This window comes from Pipistrellus kuhlii, unplaced genomic scaffold (assembly GCF_014108245.1).
Source record: "Pipistrellus kuhlii isolate mPipKuh1 unplaced genomic scaffold, mPipKuh1.p scaffold_m20_p_6, whole genome shotgun sequence".
Classification (NCBI taxonomy): domain Eukaryota; kingdom Metazoa; phylum Chordata; class Mammalia; order Chiroptera; family Vespertilionidae; genus Pipistrellus; species Pipistrellus kuhlii.
In genome coordinates, this window is record NW_023425562.1 from 44,271,532 (window position 1) to 44,288,654 (window position 17,123).

A 17,123-nucleotide genomic window follows, 5' to 3' on the forward strand; every position below is an offset into this window, starting at 1 on the left:
ATGAGAGTCAGCAATCAGCTGCCTCTTGCACGCCCCCTACTGGGGATGTGCCTGCAACCAAGGTACATGCCCTTGACCAGAATAGAACCTGGGACCCTTCAGTCCACAGGCTGATGCTCTATCCACTGAATCAAACCGGTTTCTGCTACCTCTGATTTCTAAAAGATGTTTAACTCTGCAAACCTTTTAAAATGTTAAACATGCAGAGAATATTAAAAGTGGGACACCAAGCTGTGATAGGAGCTCTATGGGCTGGGAGCCAGGAGGCCTGACCGCCTGCTGGCTGAGGGACCCTGATGAACTGCTTTTTTGGGTCTCTGTTTCCTCTCTGTTTGATCTAGTACAAAGGCTAATTTCCAAATCTGCCCTGTAAGTAAAAACAAACCAAAAGGCCAAGTCCCGTACATTCACTCAGATTCTTATCAATGTGCCACATAAAAACTCTTTTCAGCTTACTTGGTGTCAGAAAAAAAGCACGCGCTGACAGGCCATCATGTGGAAACTAATAGTGAAACTGGACAGCTGAAGAGACACCAAGGATGCCCTGGGACCCAAAGGTACACGCTTGCCCACCAGGAGCTTACACCCTGGGTGTGCTCTGATGGAAGCCCAGGGCCCCTGCGTCCCTGAGGCCTGGGGCAGGTTTCCTGAGGCTCCTGACAAGTGAGCTCGCCTTGCAGGATAAATAAATAATAGTTGGCCAGATGGGGGAAAGGCAGGTGGCGGTAGGGACAGAGGGAAGGAAGACTTAAGAGATTATGAATAGTTCAAACAGAGGCACTGAGGTCTGAAACGGCATATGGGGTGGAGCGGGGTGGGTGGCGTGGGATGAACGTCAGCGGACTTGGGGGGAGATGAGCACAATGACACAGGGAACTTCCTCTGTACGTGGATGGAAGGTGTAGAAATCACATAGTTTAGAAGCTACACATCCTCAAAATGCCTCCGTTATGGAAGGAACTTCCATAGAGAGAGCACCCGTGAACCCCAGGCCGGCTGAGTGACCTCACCTGGCCCTGCAAAGGGCTTACAGGAGGGAAGACGGGTCCAGGATGCTTACTTTGAGGTCGATGAGAAAGTCAAACATGTTCCTGGAGCCAAAAAGCTTGTATCCAGACTTGCTGCCTTAGGCCTGGCTCACATGCCTGTGGACACTGGGTAACATGAACTAGATGCTCCCCACGCTTTCACCACATGACAGGGGCTCAAGGACCAAACATCAGCCCGGTGGGAAGTAGGAAGAATAACGAACCAGAAATCACAGCACCACTCCTTCCTGGTTTCTTTTCTCTTTGCTTTTAGAGGAACCTGTTTCTCTGTGGGCTGTTGTGCCCCTTCTGTGTCTGGCACAGTCACGCATGCGCAGGGGAGGGCAGGAGCAGAGGGGAAGGAGGTCGGCGCACATTGGTGGGGTCGGATGCCTGTGAACCCTGCTGCAGTGCTGATGACAGCGGCAAAGAGATAACGATGTGGTTGGGCTGTGTTTCAGATGAGAAAGGTTATCAATGGCGTCTGACCCACAAGAGAGCTGCAGCAGTCTCTGTAAGATAAGCGCACACGCTGCGTAACATACGCAGAAAGGTTCTTTTTCGGGGAATTCGGTACAGGGCTACCCTGAAGCAGTGGTGCAGGCACACAGGTGCTAGCCGTGTCCCGGGCTCCAGATTCTGGTTCCTGCTGAGCACGTGGACAATCTCGTTACATGCCTAGGAGTGTGGCTGTGATTCACTCAAACCGTCTAACCCAGGCTTTCACCTCCCGGCAAAAATGGGGAAGTCACTGATTCCAGAGGTGACCAGAGGTCCCAGTTCCTAACCAGATTGTCACAGATTACTCCTTAGGATTCATTTCTGTCTCCTAAGCTTACTGAGGCTTTACCTAGACACGTCTTCTTTTTCTAAATCGGAGATACAATTCCTATACCATGCAACTCAGTCTTTAAAAGGGTACAGCTTGCCGAAACCGGTTTGGCTCAGCGGTAGACCGGTTCGGTCTGTGGACTGAAAGGTCCCAGGTTCGATTCCGGTCAAGGGCATGTACGTTGGTTGCGGGCACATCCCTGGTAGGGGGTGTGCAAGAGGCAGCTGGTCGATGTTTCTCTCTCATCGACATTTCTAGCTCTCTATCTCTCTCCCTTCCTCGCTGTAAAAAATCAATAAAATATATTTAAATAAATAAATAAATAGGTACAGCTTGCCCTCGCCAGTGTGGCTCAGTGGATAGAACATCAGCCCACGGACTGAAGGGTCTCCGGTTCGATTCCCGCAGAGGGCACATGCTCTATTCCCCACTCTGATTGAGGCCTGTGCAGGAGATAACCGATCGATGTGTCCCTCTCACATCGATGTGTGTGTCTCTAAGTCAATGCAAAGAAATATCCTTGGGTGAGAACTAATAACAACAAAAAAGGGGGGCACAGCTCAGCAGTGGTCATGCAATGGCTGCTGCTATTGAATTCCAGAGCATTTTCCTTACCCCCAAGCTGACAGGTCTGCTAGACAGACCTGCAGGATTACAGGTCTTTTAAGGAGCAGCAGCATTTTTGCTCCTGGGAAAATCGGCTGTGGGAGGCAGAAAATCACGGTGTTAACCTAATCTAAGGTACAGCTGAAACAGAGCCTGACTTTGTTCTCCGGGGACATTCTCTGCTTTGCAGTACACCTTCAGCTTTCAAAACGGCAATGAATATACCACTTAGAAAACAACAGTCATACACAGAGATATATTTAAGGGAGCATGGCTTGGGGATAAAGAGAATGTGGGAAATTCTCTGAAGGTGCCTGCACATCCAGGAGGCTGTGCCCTCGTGGTCCTCTCTCCTACTGGGTCCTGACTGTCTGCTTCCAGCATTATGAACCCCCTTTCCCCCCAAACACACACACACACACACACACACACACACACACACACAGCAGAGCCCGCTCTAGAGGAACCCTCTGTTAGAGGAGGAGCAGCTCCCCAGGTCTCGCCCAGCATGCAAAGCCCACCCGCTCCTGGGCTCACCCAGATCCTGTGCAGAACCTCCTGGGACAGGCTCCCCACGTTGCTGTTTGCACCACAGTCCTGTGTGTGTGACTACCAGGAAATCCAGTCAGACTTCCTGGCCTGTCTTTGCTGGTCCCCCGGGGACCTATCGCTCAATACTGTAGCCCAGACTGGCTCTGTCGCCTGACTCCCAGATTCCAAGTGTCTTAGTCCCACCTGCTTGGCTCGGCTTCCTGTTAGCCTGTGCTGGATCTCATTCATGCCCGTCTCCCTGGCAGGCCTGCTGCATGTATCCCCCTAACGCAGTGGTTCTCAACCTTCCTAATGCCTCGACCCTTTCATACAGTTCCTCATGTTGTGGTGACCCCCAACCATAAACCATAAAGTTATTTTCGTTGCTACTTCATAACTGTAATTTTTCTACTGTTATGAATCATAATGTAAATATCTGTGTTTTCTGATGGTCTCAGGTGACCCCTATGAAAGGTTGAGAACCGCTGTCAGGGGTCGCCTGAGACCATCAGAAGACACAGGTATTTACATTTACGATTCATATCAGTAGCAAAATTACAGTTATGAAGTAGCAACGAAAAAACTTTATGGTTGGGGGTCATCACAACATAAGGAACTGTTTTAAAGGGTCTTGGCATTAGGAAGGTTGAGAACCACTGCCCTAAAGGCATTTTTGTATGTGAAAGAATGAATGTTCTTCAGCCCCTCCCAGTCTGGCCTCTCATTTCCCTGAGGAATTCTAGTTCAATATCTACCATCTCACCAGCAGCTGGGGAGAGCACCCAGGCTGCCCAAGTCCCTCCTGAGCCTCGAGCCCTTCCCCTCCAATGGCTCAGAATTTGGACCCAGCTCCATCCTCTAAGACCAAGCTCCCAATGGCTGTGAGGTGGTGGCTCTCACAATTGGCAGCAATTCCAGCAAGGCAGGCATTGATAAAAGCATGCTCCTGCTTGGGCGGTACAGAAATAATCTCTGGGGGAGCAGCGGGGTTCAGCACAAGTCTGCAGTTCTCAGGAAATGGTGTGGTGTGATCCTGTCAGCCACCGACCCTCTCGTGCAGCAGCCAGAAGTCAATCTAGATTTGTTTCTAGTTCACCTTTAAAAGTGAATTGTTTCCTTCTAAAACAACAGAGCTTTTGAACCATAGTTGTTTTCATTAAGCAAATAAAGCAGAACCGCTTTAAAATTGTTTATTTGCTGAAGAAAGGATACAGTCACATAACACACAATGTAAAAGCTTCCACAGGCTCTGGGGGAGTCTCCCTCCCCGGCAGCCCTCTCCACAGGCAACCAGTGTTGCCATTTCTTGGGCATCTTCCTCCGGGTAGAAAGAAGACGTGATCTGGGACCCATTGGGGGAACTACTGTGGATAGCAGCTGCCTTGGAAGCCAGCTGGAGTCAGGTCTGTTTGCAGTGCTTGTGTCTGGGAATATCATGCGATCTATGATACTTAGAAGTCTTCTAAAAAAAAAAAAAAAAAAAAAAAAAAAAAAAGCCATGGGTTGACAGGGTCCGAATACAGTTCTGAATCAATAAACTACAAAAATATTTGGGGGCACACAGACTGGTGTTTATTTTAACAAAGAGCTGACAAACTCTTCTGGAAAAAGCATGTCCACAGTCTGTGCAAGACTTTGGGAAACAGGAAGAAGCTCACAGATCATTAATCAAAATTCTCTTCATAGCCTGGCTGGTGTGGCTCAGTGGTTGAGAGTGGACCTAGGAACCAGAAGGTCAAGGTTTGATTCCGGGTCAGGGACATGCCTGAGTTGTGGGCTCGATCCCCAGTAGGGGGCGTGGAGGAGGCAGCTGATCAATGATTCTTTCTCATCATTGATGTTTCTATCAATCTCTCCCTCTCCTTTCCTCTCTGAAATCAATAAAAATATATCTTTTTTTAAAAATCTCTTCATAAAGAGACATGGATTTATTTCCTGATGCAGAGCTGAGGGCTTTTCTCATTTTGAAAAACCCTGCTCGGAAGAAACCTAGCTCAGAGCTACAGAGAATCGGGGTCTGTTTTTAGGATCCTGCAGGGCAGGTGGACTGAAATACTTCTTTTTCCTGCTGTTTGTCCGTCCGATTGTGGTGAAAGTCATCATGGAGATAAAGTTGCTTTCCCGCTCTATTGAAAATCCTCGCTGATATGTAACAAAGCAGAAGAAGCGTGGCCCCTTCGGTCAAACTGAGGGGAAATGAAACCAAGCCGGGAGAGCAAATGTGGGATTTTCCATAGATTTTATTTTGTAAAATATCATCCATGACTATAGTTGAGAATTGGGCTATAATGTAAGCAAAGATGGTGTCAAATTTCTGAATGCCAGAGTAGAACTGAAAGATGTGGTTTTCGTGAAGAGAGAAACTATTAAATTCAAAGTAGCACCTTAATAGTCCTGCTGCCCTTGAAACAAAATGTCCTAATGAAAGTCACCATTGGAACTGCTCCTGCCCAAAAGAGAATGTGAGTAAATTTCTAGTGACTGTGTCCCCAGAGACCCAAGACGGCTTCTTTCCTTGGCTGGTCCCACACCAGACAGCTTTCTCTCTGAAGCTGTTCATTCTCAGCAAATAAAATTGAACTAGGTACGTCACAGTAACTATTATACAAAGAAAGCTGTCCCTTGTTATCTGTTGCTTTGAATGTCTCTATTCTTAGCTGGCTAGCGGGCAGGCCAGAGATCTGAGTTTCTCCCTCACCAACATTTCAGCTGAGTCAAAACGCTGACCCTTTCTTCAGCTTGAGATGTTGACGGGACCTTCTCGGTTTTGCCCCTTTCTTAGTGCCTTTTCCCCAGGGGCTTCCAGATGTCCTTGTCTATCTGCTCTGGCTTTCTATTTTTGTATCTGCTTTAATGGAAAGGAAGCATCCCACCATCGTGCTTCTCAGTTAAAAGTTTGTACCTGGAAGTAGAAACCATCGGAGAGTCATTGGTTGTTCAGAAATCAGACAAGACAGGTTTCTACAGAAAAATGAAATGCTAACTACAATGAAGGCTGGCGTGCCAGAATGTGGGAATTGGGTGGAGAGGAGGTAGGGGCAGGGAGAATATGGGCTGAGGAGCGGAGGGTGATACCCAGAGTGCTGATGGAGAGAGAGGAAGGAGCGTGGCCAGGTGGCCCCACTGGTGAGGGCAGGTGGGCTGCGGGACAGGAAGATTTTTCTACCAAGGACAAGTCTCAAAACTGGGCTTCCAGGGTGGCCCGGCAGACAGTTCTTTTCTTTTTCTTTCTTTTGTAGTTTTTTTTTTTTTTTTTTTTTTTTTTTGGACATATTCCATAATAAACTGTCTACATTTTTACAATGGGAGGGCAAAAAAATAAAAAAATAAAAAAAATAAAAAGCCAATTCTAAGCCTTAGGCTGCTCACCTGTAAAATGGGACTAATAATTGTGTCCACCCCGCTGCACTGCAGGTCAGACCTACCATGTAAATGGCATAGCGCTGGCAAGAGGCAGCACTCTCAATGAAAACGGGCTTCCTTCCTCCCTTTGTTTTTGTTTTTGTTTTTTTTAAATATATTTTTTATTGATTTTATACAGAGAGGAAGGGAGAGAGATAGAGAGTTAGAAACATCGATGAGAGAGAGTCATCGATCAGCTGCCTCTTGCACACCCCCTACTGGGGATATGCCCGCAACCAAGGTACATGCCCTTGACCGGAAACGAACCTGGGACCTTTCCTGGGACCTTTCAGTCCCCAAGCCGACGCTCTATCCATTGAGCCAAACCGGTCCCGGCTCTTTCCTCCCTTTGAAGGCCTTGCTCGGAGGCTGCTGGGAAGAATGAAGTAATCCATTCATCACTCAGCAGAGGCGCACACCTGGCCTGCAGTCAGGAAAGGGAGTGCCGATGTGCACACCTGAGCAGGGCAGGATGCATCAGGACTCAGATCTCTCCCCAAGGCGTAAACGAACAAGAGTGTCACCGGGAAGAAGAAAGAGCGTGGAAGACAGGAAGGGGACCCACACAGGAACCCTTCCCCTCACGTCCCTGACACTCAAGCCCCCTGACTCCTCACCTGCGTGACAAACAAAAGCTGTCCGCTGGGGGCCTAGAAGAATAAGTTTTTCACCAAAGAAGCTTATTTCTGGGAAGGCCTGATGGATTTCACATAAAGAAATGGGACTTTCTCAGCGGTCCGAGTCATTTCAGTGGCTTTCCGTCTGGGGGCTCAGTGACATAAGCCACCCTTGGTTTGGGGCAGAGACAGCGAGTTACTCAGGGTGTCTGCTGATAAAGTGGCCAAGATCCTATCTGCCAAGGATTCTGCTAAGTAGGACATCACTGAGTTATGACTGGGTGCCCTTCTACACATTTTCACTTTAAATAAATGTAAAAGGGAGAATTTTAAGCTGACAGGTAGCAGACTCAATTTTCTTTTGGACAAACCCAAGCTTCACGCTTCCTGCTTCACAGTGTCACACAGGCATTTATAGAGATGGCCTCTTTATAAAGACATAAAGAGAATAAGGGGTGGCTCCGGGGATCTCCCGGGCACCTGGTTCACTCCACCTGGGGATGCAGTGAGCTACGGAATATGTTAAAAACTCCAAAGCCCCACTTCTACTGGCCAGATCCTTGGTTTAAGTCATAACAGAAATGGATAAAGAGAACCTGAGAGTTTAAACAGATAATTCTCTTGAGTGTTTAAAAATATAAGTCATTTCACAGAAAGGTATTTCATACACAGCTCTTGAGGAAAAAAAAACAAAAAACTGCTGCCCATGGTGAGGTCCAAGTATTCTGTGAGTGGCACACTGTTAAAAAATGTGGCCATTTTGAGAAGATTGTGGAGAAAATTATAACTGTCATATACCAGTATTATAATCCACCTGCTACTAAAGGATGTGGGGCATTCTGCGATGCATTTTTTGAGTGTGTTCCCACTGAAAAGGAGTTTTCAAAACGCCAGCTCGAAAGTCTTCATCTCAGTGGGTTGAATCCTACTGGACTCATTGAAAAAATCACAAACATGGACCAACTCCTTCCTCCATATAGAGACTGAGAGGTTATAAAATGATAGAGGAAGGCCAGTCATTCCTTCGCCTGCATCATTCGCCTTTCCCTTGTAAACGCTTTGTCACATAATTATGAACAGATGATAAGACTTTTGTCTGGTCCAGGGTTGAACAGTAGAAAGCATCCATCTCTTCAGAGCTCTGCTACTTCACATCTTGGGAGACATCTTTTTTGGGCAGAGCTAACAGAATTAGCCCGCCCCAGCCCTCTCAAAGCACTGGGCACAGGAGGACACAGACAGAGGAGAGCAGAGGCAGAGGTCAGACTAGTTCAACAACGTGCCACTCTGGATCCTGGGCTCTATTTGCAGGAGGGAAGAAAGCTCACCTCAGGGAGACGGGGATGGGCTGTCTCCCATCATGAAAAATCAGATTTTGCTCTTTCTATGTATGTCCCTTGAGTGCCTTTTAAGAAAAACTTTGGGGTACTTTAAAAACTTTTTTATTGTGATAATATATATATATATATATATATATATATATATATATATATATATAAATAAAAATTTACAATTTTAACCATTCTTTTAGTGTATAATCCAGTGGCATTAATTACACTCACAATGTTGTGTAACCATCACCAACCTCCTTATCCAGAATATTTTCATCACTCCAAACAGAAATGTTTACCCATGGAACTCCCCTTTCCCCCTTCCCCTGGTAACCTCAATTCTACTTTCCGTCTCTATGAATTTGACTACTCTAAGGACCCCTTCTAGTCACACAATATTTGCCCTTTTATGACTGGCTTATTTCTCTTGGCATAATGTCTTCAAAGTTCATGTGTCAGAACTCCATTCTTTTTTCAATTAGCAATAATCGCACCTCAGATAAATTTCACTGGCTACGATACTGCCACTGCCCAAAGCTGAGAACTCCATTCATTTTTATTGGCAGAATAACATTCTAGTTTGTGTTCCACATTATATTTACCCATTCATCGACTGCTGGACACTTGGATTGTTTCTGCCATTTGGGTACTGTGACCAGTGCTACAATAAATATTGGCACACAAGTATCTGTTGGAAGTTCTGTTTTCAATTCTTTGGAGACTATACCTGAGTCATAATTCTATGGTTAGCTTTCGAGGAACCACCGAATTGTTTTCTGTAGTGGCTGCACCTGTTTAATACAATCCCACCTGCAATGCAAGAGAGTTCCAGTTTCTCCATGTCCTCACCAGGATGTTACTTTCTTGGTTTGTGGTAACAGCCATCCCAGTGGGCGTGATGTGGTCTCTCTCTGTGGGTTTCATTGCATTTCCCTAATGATTTAATGATGAAGAACACCCCTTTGCAGCATGTCTATTGGCCATGTTATATATTCTTTGGAGAAGTGTCTACTCAAGTCCTTTGCAATTTTTTATGGGTAATTTATTTTGCCTGGATCTGTTCACATGACTCCACTTAGTTGTTAATAGGACAGGGATGGAATCAAAGGGCTGGAGGACTCTGAGGTTCATATTCACCACTTTGAAAGACATCCTTGATTTTCCTATGGGGGAAAATGCTCTCACTCAACACAGCATCACCGCCTGGTTCTCTAGAAAGTTATCTAGGAGTTTCAGCACTTAGGTAAGACATGTTCAATGAATTTACAGCCTAAAAGTGGGACAAGTTCAACCTATAGTTATTGCTTCCTCAACCATTAACGGAACACATACTATGTGCCAGAGATGATGTTAGGTTCTGAGGATAAAGGAGATGGACACCAGACAGAAGAAGTCCTCTAACTGGAGAAGAGTGACAAGGAACAAACACATAATGAAATCTGGGAGTAACAACTTCTGTGAAAAAAATAAAAGAGGGAAAAAGATGGGATGAGGATGGCAGCCTCTGAAAAACTGACATTCCGTGGAGACCTGAGTAACGTGGGGGAACATGAAATTCACAGCCAGGTCAGGAGCAGGGGTAGTCCCAGTGGATGTCAAAGCACTGGCAACGGGCCTGAGAGGGCGTGTGGGCGACACGGTCAGATACTGCAGTGAGGGGAGGGTGGTCCATAAAGCCACACCCCTGATGGCAGAATTTATCCACATTATGAGTTAATATACACCCACGGCTTCCGTGACATTGACGTTGGGTTCAGATCGGAGGCCATTGCTGTCACTCTGAAAAGGTTTGAATAACAAGCACTTCTTGCTATTTTCATTGCCAGGCAGAACTACAATTCCCATAAGAGTATTTTCTCATTTTATTTTAATTGTGATAAAACACATATACTATAAAACTGACTATCTTAACCATTTTTCCACAGGTATTTTTCAAATAGATACTTTGCACAGAAAAGAAAATATCTGACTTAGGTAAGAATAAAACACACACACACACAAATAAACAAAAACAACCCTTAAAAATGTAGAGTAACAGTGGTCTATTAGATGTCTTGGCATAGTCACCATTTGATTTAGCAAACAGTAAACAACGGACTATCTTGAAAGTTGCTTATTTTCCAGATACATCAGCGTTGCTGCCCTCACCACTTTGATTTGCTCCTTAAAAGAAGGAAGGGTGGCTGCTCTCATTCAGACAGACTTATCTCAAAGCTCCATTGATCTTCCTTCACGCAACCCTTTCTCTCTCCTCACAATGCATTTATTATCTCCCCTCGGAAACAGAACATATGCCCCAAAGGAAAATGAAGAAATAACCTTGCATTTCAACACTGTAATTGCAAGTTTCTTTGTCTTCCAGAGAGATAAAGAGTTTAAAAAGTTTGCAGCTGTGAGCTACCTGAAATGAAAGTGCAAGGTAGGTTTGTTTCCTAAACATGGCAATTAGGATGGCTTTGACTTGTCCCTGTATTACACCCAACATTTCCAAAGGTGCCAATGAATGCTCCTTTATTCTCTCAGTGGTTAAGGTCTTCGCCCCCTCTCTCCTACCCACCTCCCCCCCACCAACGCTTTTTAAATTAAAAACAAAACAAAAAATTTGCATTCATTCCAGACGAGAGCTACTTTCTCTTCTTTCCTGTAGTGAACATCAATGACCCCTGTGCTCCTAGCACCCTGATCTGCTGGAGGCCAAGGACTCTTCTAGGCTCTGCCTTCATTTGGGGGGGTGCACCAAGCTAATAATCATGAGCCCCCAGAGGGGCCAGGGAAGGGACTAGACTGCCCCTGGCCTTCAGAGTCAACTCCAGTGCTTCTCATATGTGCATGGGATCACCTGGAAATCTTATTAAAACACACATTCTGATTCAGTAGGTCCAGAGAGGGAGAGGGAGAGAGAAACATCTATGTGAGAGCAAAAATATCCAATGGCTGCTTCCTGCATTCCCCCTGTTGGAGATTGAGCCTGAAACCCAGGGCATGTGCCCTGACCGGGAATAGCACCAGCAACCTTTTGGTGCAGAGGACGATGCCCAACCAACAGAGCCATACCGGCCAGGACAGGGCATCTGTACTTCTAACCATGCTGCCATGTGATGTTGATGGTCTCTGAGCAGCACTGTCAGAGATTCCAGGAAAGACAAAGGGCCAGAACTTCCTCATGTTTTCACACACCGTACAGAGAGAACCAGCTCTCCCAACGCTGGACAGCACTGATCTTGAGCGAGAGTGAAGACAGAGTTGGCCCTTAGGGAGCATCTACTGCGGTCCTGCCAGGCACTAGGCTAGAGACCTGACTTTCCTGGCCTTTCAGCACCCTCACAGGTGCCCAGTGGGTTAGTGATTAGAAGGCTGAATGGTGCTAAGCACGTAGCAAAGGCTCAGACTCCTGTTGGGTCAATGAGTCATTTTTCCTGAAGGACAAGTTTGATCTCATAACTTCCCTGTACAGAAGACTATCATAGTTTCCTACGAGATCTGAATCAGATTCACACTCCCAAGCACAGACTTGGAAAGACTCCACCAATTTGCGTGCAAAACTGGAGCTACCCAGAGGGGAGGGGCTGCAAAATCAGGATGAAACATCTCTTCCTGGGCTCAAATTCTGTTTTCTAACCGGAACAACACATGGGTCTGCTTAACTAACAGACAACACCATTGCTCTGCCTCTCATGCTTGTCACTCACCCTGGGAATGGGGTGCCTCTCACGCTGGATGAGGCCCCTGCATGAAGCCACCCTAGACCCGCTTCCAGGCACGGAGGAGCCGGCACCCATCACTCTTCAGTCCTGCCCCCGTGGGGACTGCTCTGCACAGTGGTTATTGACAACCAGTTAGTCATGCCTGATGATGCCTTAGCCATTTATAATTTACCCATAAACAGGCTCTCTATGGCCTGCTTACAGGGAACATGTTTTTATGGTTTCTTTGTTCAATTTTGAAACCTTGCGACCATTAGATGTTGATGCATTAAAGTTTAGGACCAAGATTCCAGTTGTGTTCCTGCTGAGTTTAATCGTCCCTGTACGTCACGGGGTCAGAGGTCTGCTCCAAGATTTCTTGCTGCTGTAACACATTATTACCCTCCACCTAAACCCCGCCGGCAGCTTCCTGTCTCAATCCAACAGAGAGCTGGACGCCTGGCAGTGACCCCAAGGCTATCTATGCTTCGACCCTCTATGCCATTCCAACTTTTCTCCTGCTGTCGACGGAGAAAAATGTCAGTAACAGAAATGACTTAAGAGTTGTGCCATGGTAGACACTCAAAATAGGAGCGCAAGTCACCCAGGCCAAGAGAGGAGTTCCCAGATGCTCTGTGATTATAATAAGCAGACAGAATCTTTAAAAATATAATCGAACTATATTTACCTGCTCATTGGACTCGACCCTGGGGCTCAGAAGCCTCATCTCTCCTCCTACCCCCCATGCCCCAACCCCACCATTCAGTACAGAGCCTGGCAGGTGGCCAGAGGGAGGTAAACACAGGCCCACCCCCATGGGGAATGGGGCAGAGGACGGCCGCAGGGCAGATGTACAGTACAGACGGGTGAGTGTGGCCTCCGAGACGCCTTCACTTCAGGAAGTGGCAGAGATGACTCGATGGGTCACATTCCTTTTCCTCCTGAGTCAGGGATCAACTCACTGGCACACAGGCCCTGTCCTGAGAGCGCTTGGGGAGCCGCTGCAAACTCCCTGAGCCTTAAAGCCACAGCATTTGTCTTTCTGACACATAAAGCCCTCAATGAGTGTGCACACTCAGACCGACTGCCACCAATGCAGACCCGGGAGTTTGCTTCTGCCCCACTATCCCTGGAGGGCTTCCTTCTGCTCCCCACACAGACAGTCCACTGTGTAAGAACATTCCCTGAGGGGTTAAGGCCATGCCACTGCAGCAGACACCTAGGAGAACTTCCAGTTCTGCTGTTTAGGAGCTGTGCAAACCTGGGCACGTAACTTAGCCTCTCTGGGCCTGTTTTCCCATCTTTCTGGTACGGTGGGCTGAGGATTAGAGAGCATCACTGTAAAGCCCCCGGCACATGACTGGTGTCCAGGAGGGATTCAACAAATTGCAAGAACTTTTAATATATCTTATCAGTAACTTAGAGCAGAGCACAAAACCTTCTGGTGGAATCCCGCAGCCGACAGCATCGGTTCTCAAACTCAGACACATGTCAGAATCTCCTGGCTGCTAGACCAGATGCTGGGCCCCAGCCTCAGAGTTTCTGATTCAGTGGGCTTTAGGGGCGGGGTCCAGGGACCACACTCTCCCCAGGACCGAGTCCCAGCTCCTGAGGTTTGTTTGTACAGCCATTCATGACTCAGACCCAGCATTTCCCCAATTGGCATAATCCTTCCCAGGTCCTTCTCGAAGGCCCTGGGCTCCAGACATCACGACAGGACACAGTGCTGTCCTGTGTGCTCTGTGTGTCCTCTTTCAGCCCCTTCCACGACCCGCCTAGTTCTCCACGTCCATCCTGTCCTCTCTGTGTTCCCCGGGCATCTCCCTTGTTCCTCTTTGCAGTGGATTAGGCCCACGGGCCTGCAAGGAATACAGACTGTGATGTCTGATATTCCCTCCTGGATGGCAGTGTCCCGGGTCAGAGGCTGTGTGGCAAAAGGCTGAGGTTTTCCACCAGGTCTTACCGCCTTTTGTTTGCTTTTGGTTTTTACTAGTAAATACAAATAAGTGTCCAATTGACTTGAAAGGAAGGAAAGCTGACAGAGGTTAAGGAACTAGAATGAATAACCCTGGGCAAGGGGAAGTTGTGGGCGAACACTCTTCAATACTAGAACCATTAAAATAAAGACGACATTGACCAACTGATCTTTACCCCTGTGGCAGAACAAATTTGAGGAAATGGGATCAAGTTGTGACATGTTAGGTTTAGGTCTGCTCTGGGGAAGTTCCTGTCATTGAGAATTATTAAGTGATCAGCCAGGGTTAGCAAGGGCAGATGAGCATAATCTCGGCTAGACTTTAATATTGGAACTGATAATCTCAATCTCCGTGCAGTTTCAGAGGTCTTACCCCTTGCTCTTTTTTATACCCTGCTTTTATACCTTGGGTACAAAGTTGAGAGGAGGGAAGTGCCCTTCCCAGGTTTGTTTGTTTGTTTTTTAAACTGGATATGAGTACGGATACAAGTTACAAGTTGCTAACAATATTTAAAAAGTAACAAGTGGGTTTTTTTGGTTTTTGTTTTTTTGTTTTTGGGGTGTGTTTTTTTAATGGATACCGTAGGGAAGTGGTTCTTTTCCCATTTGGGGGAGGTAATGAGAACCCAAACCAGCCAAAACTGTGGTGCTAATAGGATTTATGCAATACCACACATCCTCTCTTCCCATTTGCCGGGTTTAACCATCATATTTGCAAAAAGTTAAGGTTTTTCTTCCTCATTTTTAATGGAAAGTCTTCAAATTTCTGCTAGCTGGAGGAAGTGGCTCTAGTCCTCTCAACACTGAACAGGAAATGTAATGAGTTATTATTATTCTGATGGACTGAAAGGGTAGCTCTTGTAGTCAGTTCTTCCTGCCACTTGAACCCTGGCAGCTGTGACTGTGTTTGTGCCAGACGGACCTCTGGTCTCCTGCTGGGCTAGGACTTTTTTGGATGGGGAAGGCATTAGACAGGAAGGAAAGCACCCATCTTGGGCGCCACAAATCCACCAGGAAAAATTGGTTCTATGCAAGGGAAGCTTTCTGCCAACCTATGGGTTCAAGGTAAACACTGCTTCTGCTGGGAGCAGGTGACCTATCTGAGGCCAGTGTGGGAGGACTGAGGGTCAGGTCACACCTGCTCTGATGCTGGATTATCAGGGGATCGCTGCCTGCTCATCTGTCTGTAGTCCTGCGTTTTAGAGCCCTGCCTACATCCTGAACTTTTGAATCAAGACACCATTAGGTCAGGAAATGGCTCTGAATTCCAGTGCACACCAATTTCCTGCAGATCCCAATACCTTGGCTTTTAGCTTATTTGCCTCTATAGAATTTAAGGAACTTGTCTGTCCCCCAATAAAATAATCCAAAGCAGCTGAGGTTCAACAGCCTACACTTTGTCTTTCATTATTACTGGTTTAGAGGGGGGGAGAGGGAGGAATCCCTCTCTATTGAACCTGAACAACATTCTGACTGGGACTGAGACAAAAAAATGTCCCAAATAAACTGTGAAAAAGGCAATTCAAACAGTCCGCTATTTCTTCTGCCATCAACCACATCTTTTTGTGTTGGTTTTTTTTTTAACTGATAGGCCCGACCAGCCCACATCCTCTGGCCCCGCATGGTCAGCACGAGCACAGCCCCACTGGCTCTGAAGCTCTCCTGCTTTCGCTTCCCCTTTCACCGCTGCGATGACCTGATTCGAGCAGTGGCCTCCTTACTGCCCCCCTGGACTCACCCCGACCCTTTCTATAACACAGGCACGTGATCGCGTCCCTCCCCAGCCTACACACAACACAGCCAGATAACATCGCACCTGCTTTGCTCGCACATAGGCCCTTGGAGTACAAGATGGTGTCCTTCCTTGTGAGAGATCGCTGAACCCTCCCTCCCCCACACCAGTCCCCACCCAACAGAGCAACCCTGGACCCACAGAACCACCCGGTAAGCAAGAATGGGGGGGGGGGGTGTTTTTCTGGACACTTTCAGGCTGGCTGAAGCGCATCTTGTCCTGGGCACCCACCACACTTTGCAACTACTTCCCAGTCACACAAGCACCCTCCCACTGTCCAAGTATCCAGACCCTGCCCTCCTCCCCCATACTTCTCCCCCCTCCTGGCACAGGCTTCACCCTGCAATGAGGCTGGGGTGAGAACTGCAGCCAGCCAGCCAGCCCTGAATGACCCAACCAACGAGACAGCAGGGCGCTGGCAGGAAGCAGACCAGCAGCCTCTCAGAATGGGGACAGAGATGTGGGACGTGGGTAATCTCGCTCACCGCCCACTCAGCATTCAACCTCAAAAGCTCACTAAGAACTTCAGACAGGCCGAGTCTTCTGTTTCGTGGAAGCCCACTGTCTCAGGCTCAGAGCTGTGGGGCAGAAGGGGTGAGGAGCTTTAACGGTCTTCCTAGCAGTGGACCCCATAGGAAGCCCACACATGGCAACCACAGGGAACACAGACAAGGCAAGCGACTTCCTATAGACCGAGTGGAGAACCTAAAGGTGTTGGAGGGAGGGCCCCCTGTGGGCAGCGTCCCACCCGTGCCAGCTCTGGAGCATGGAAGTGGGTCTGCTGTGTGCTGCAGAGGTGGGGGGTGGGGGGGACGTGCTTCCCTTGAAGACAGGGGTCAGGATATGGCAGAGAGACCGGCCAGCGCTGTCCTGGGCAGCCACCTGGCCAGAGGGTAGATGCCCTAGGGCGAGGATAGCCTGTAGAGCATCAGGGTGGCTACAGACCCAGCTGGCAAAACAAACAGCCCCGACAGCATTCCTGGTCCACTGGAAACACCATGTGGGAAAAACACTAATATTCTTTCCCATGCGTTTCAAAGGTAGGAACACACAGCGCGGAGCGGGCTGGGGGAGCTGAATACCGACATGGCAGATAGAGTTCCTGCAGCACCTCCTTAAAAACAACACTGTGCACAGGAGGCCCGGGCTTGGAACTCCCCTTGTCACGGTCTCGTAAAACGCGGATTTAGTGACCTTTAAAGATTCACCTTTATTGTTTCAGTTTTCCTGGTGTGAGAATTCCTGGCTGATAACTGAAAAAAAGCAAGCTCGTATTTCCTTATCAACGCAGAGAACGCGTTCATGTTACAGATTTGCCATTTGGGG

General features: G+C 47.6%; 1 protein-coding gene and 1 pseudogene across 3 annotated transcripts in view; both read right to left on the bottom strand.

Annotated features, from left to right (window-relative positions):
- TNFRSF11A (TNF receptor superfamily member 11a) overlaps window positions 1-17,123 on the bottom strand; it is a 50,425-nt gene that overhangs the window by 30,054 nt on the left and 3,248 nt on the right. The gene's annotated exons all lie outside the window — the stretch shown is intronic.
- On the bottom strand, window positions 8,725-8,886 carry LOC118708602 (annotated as a pseudogene).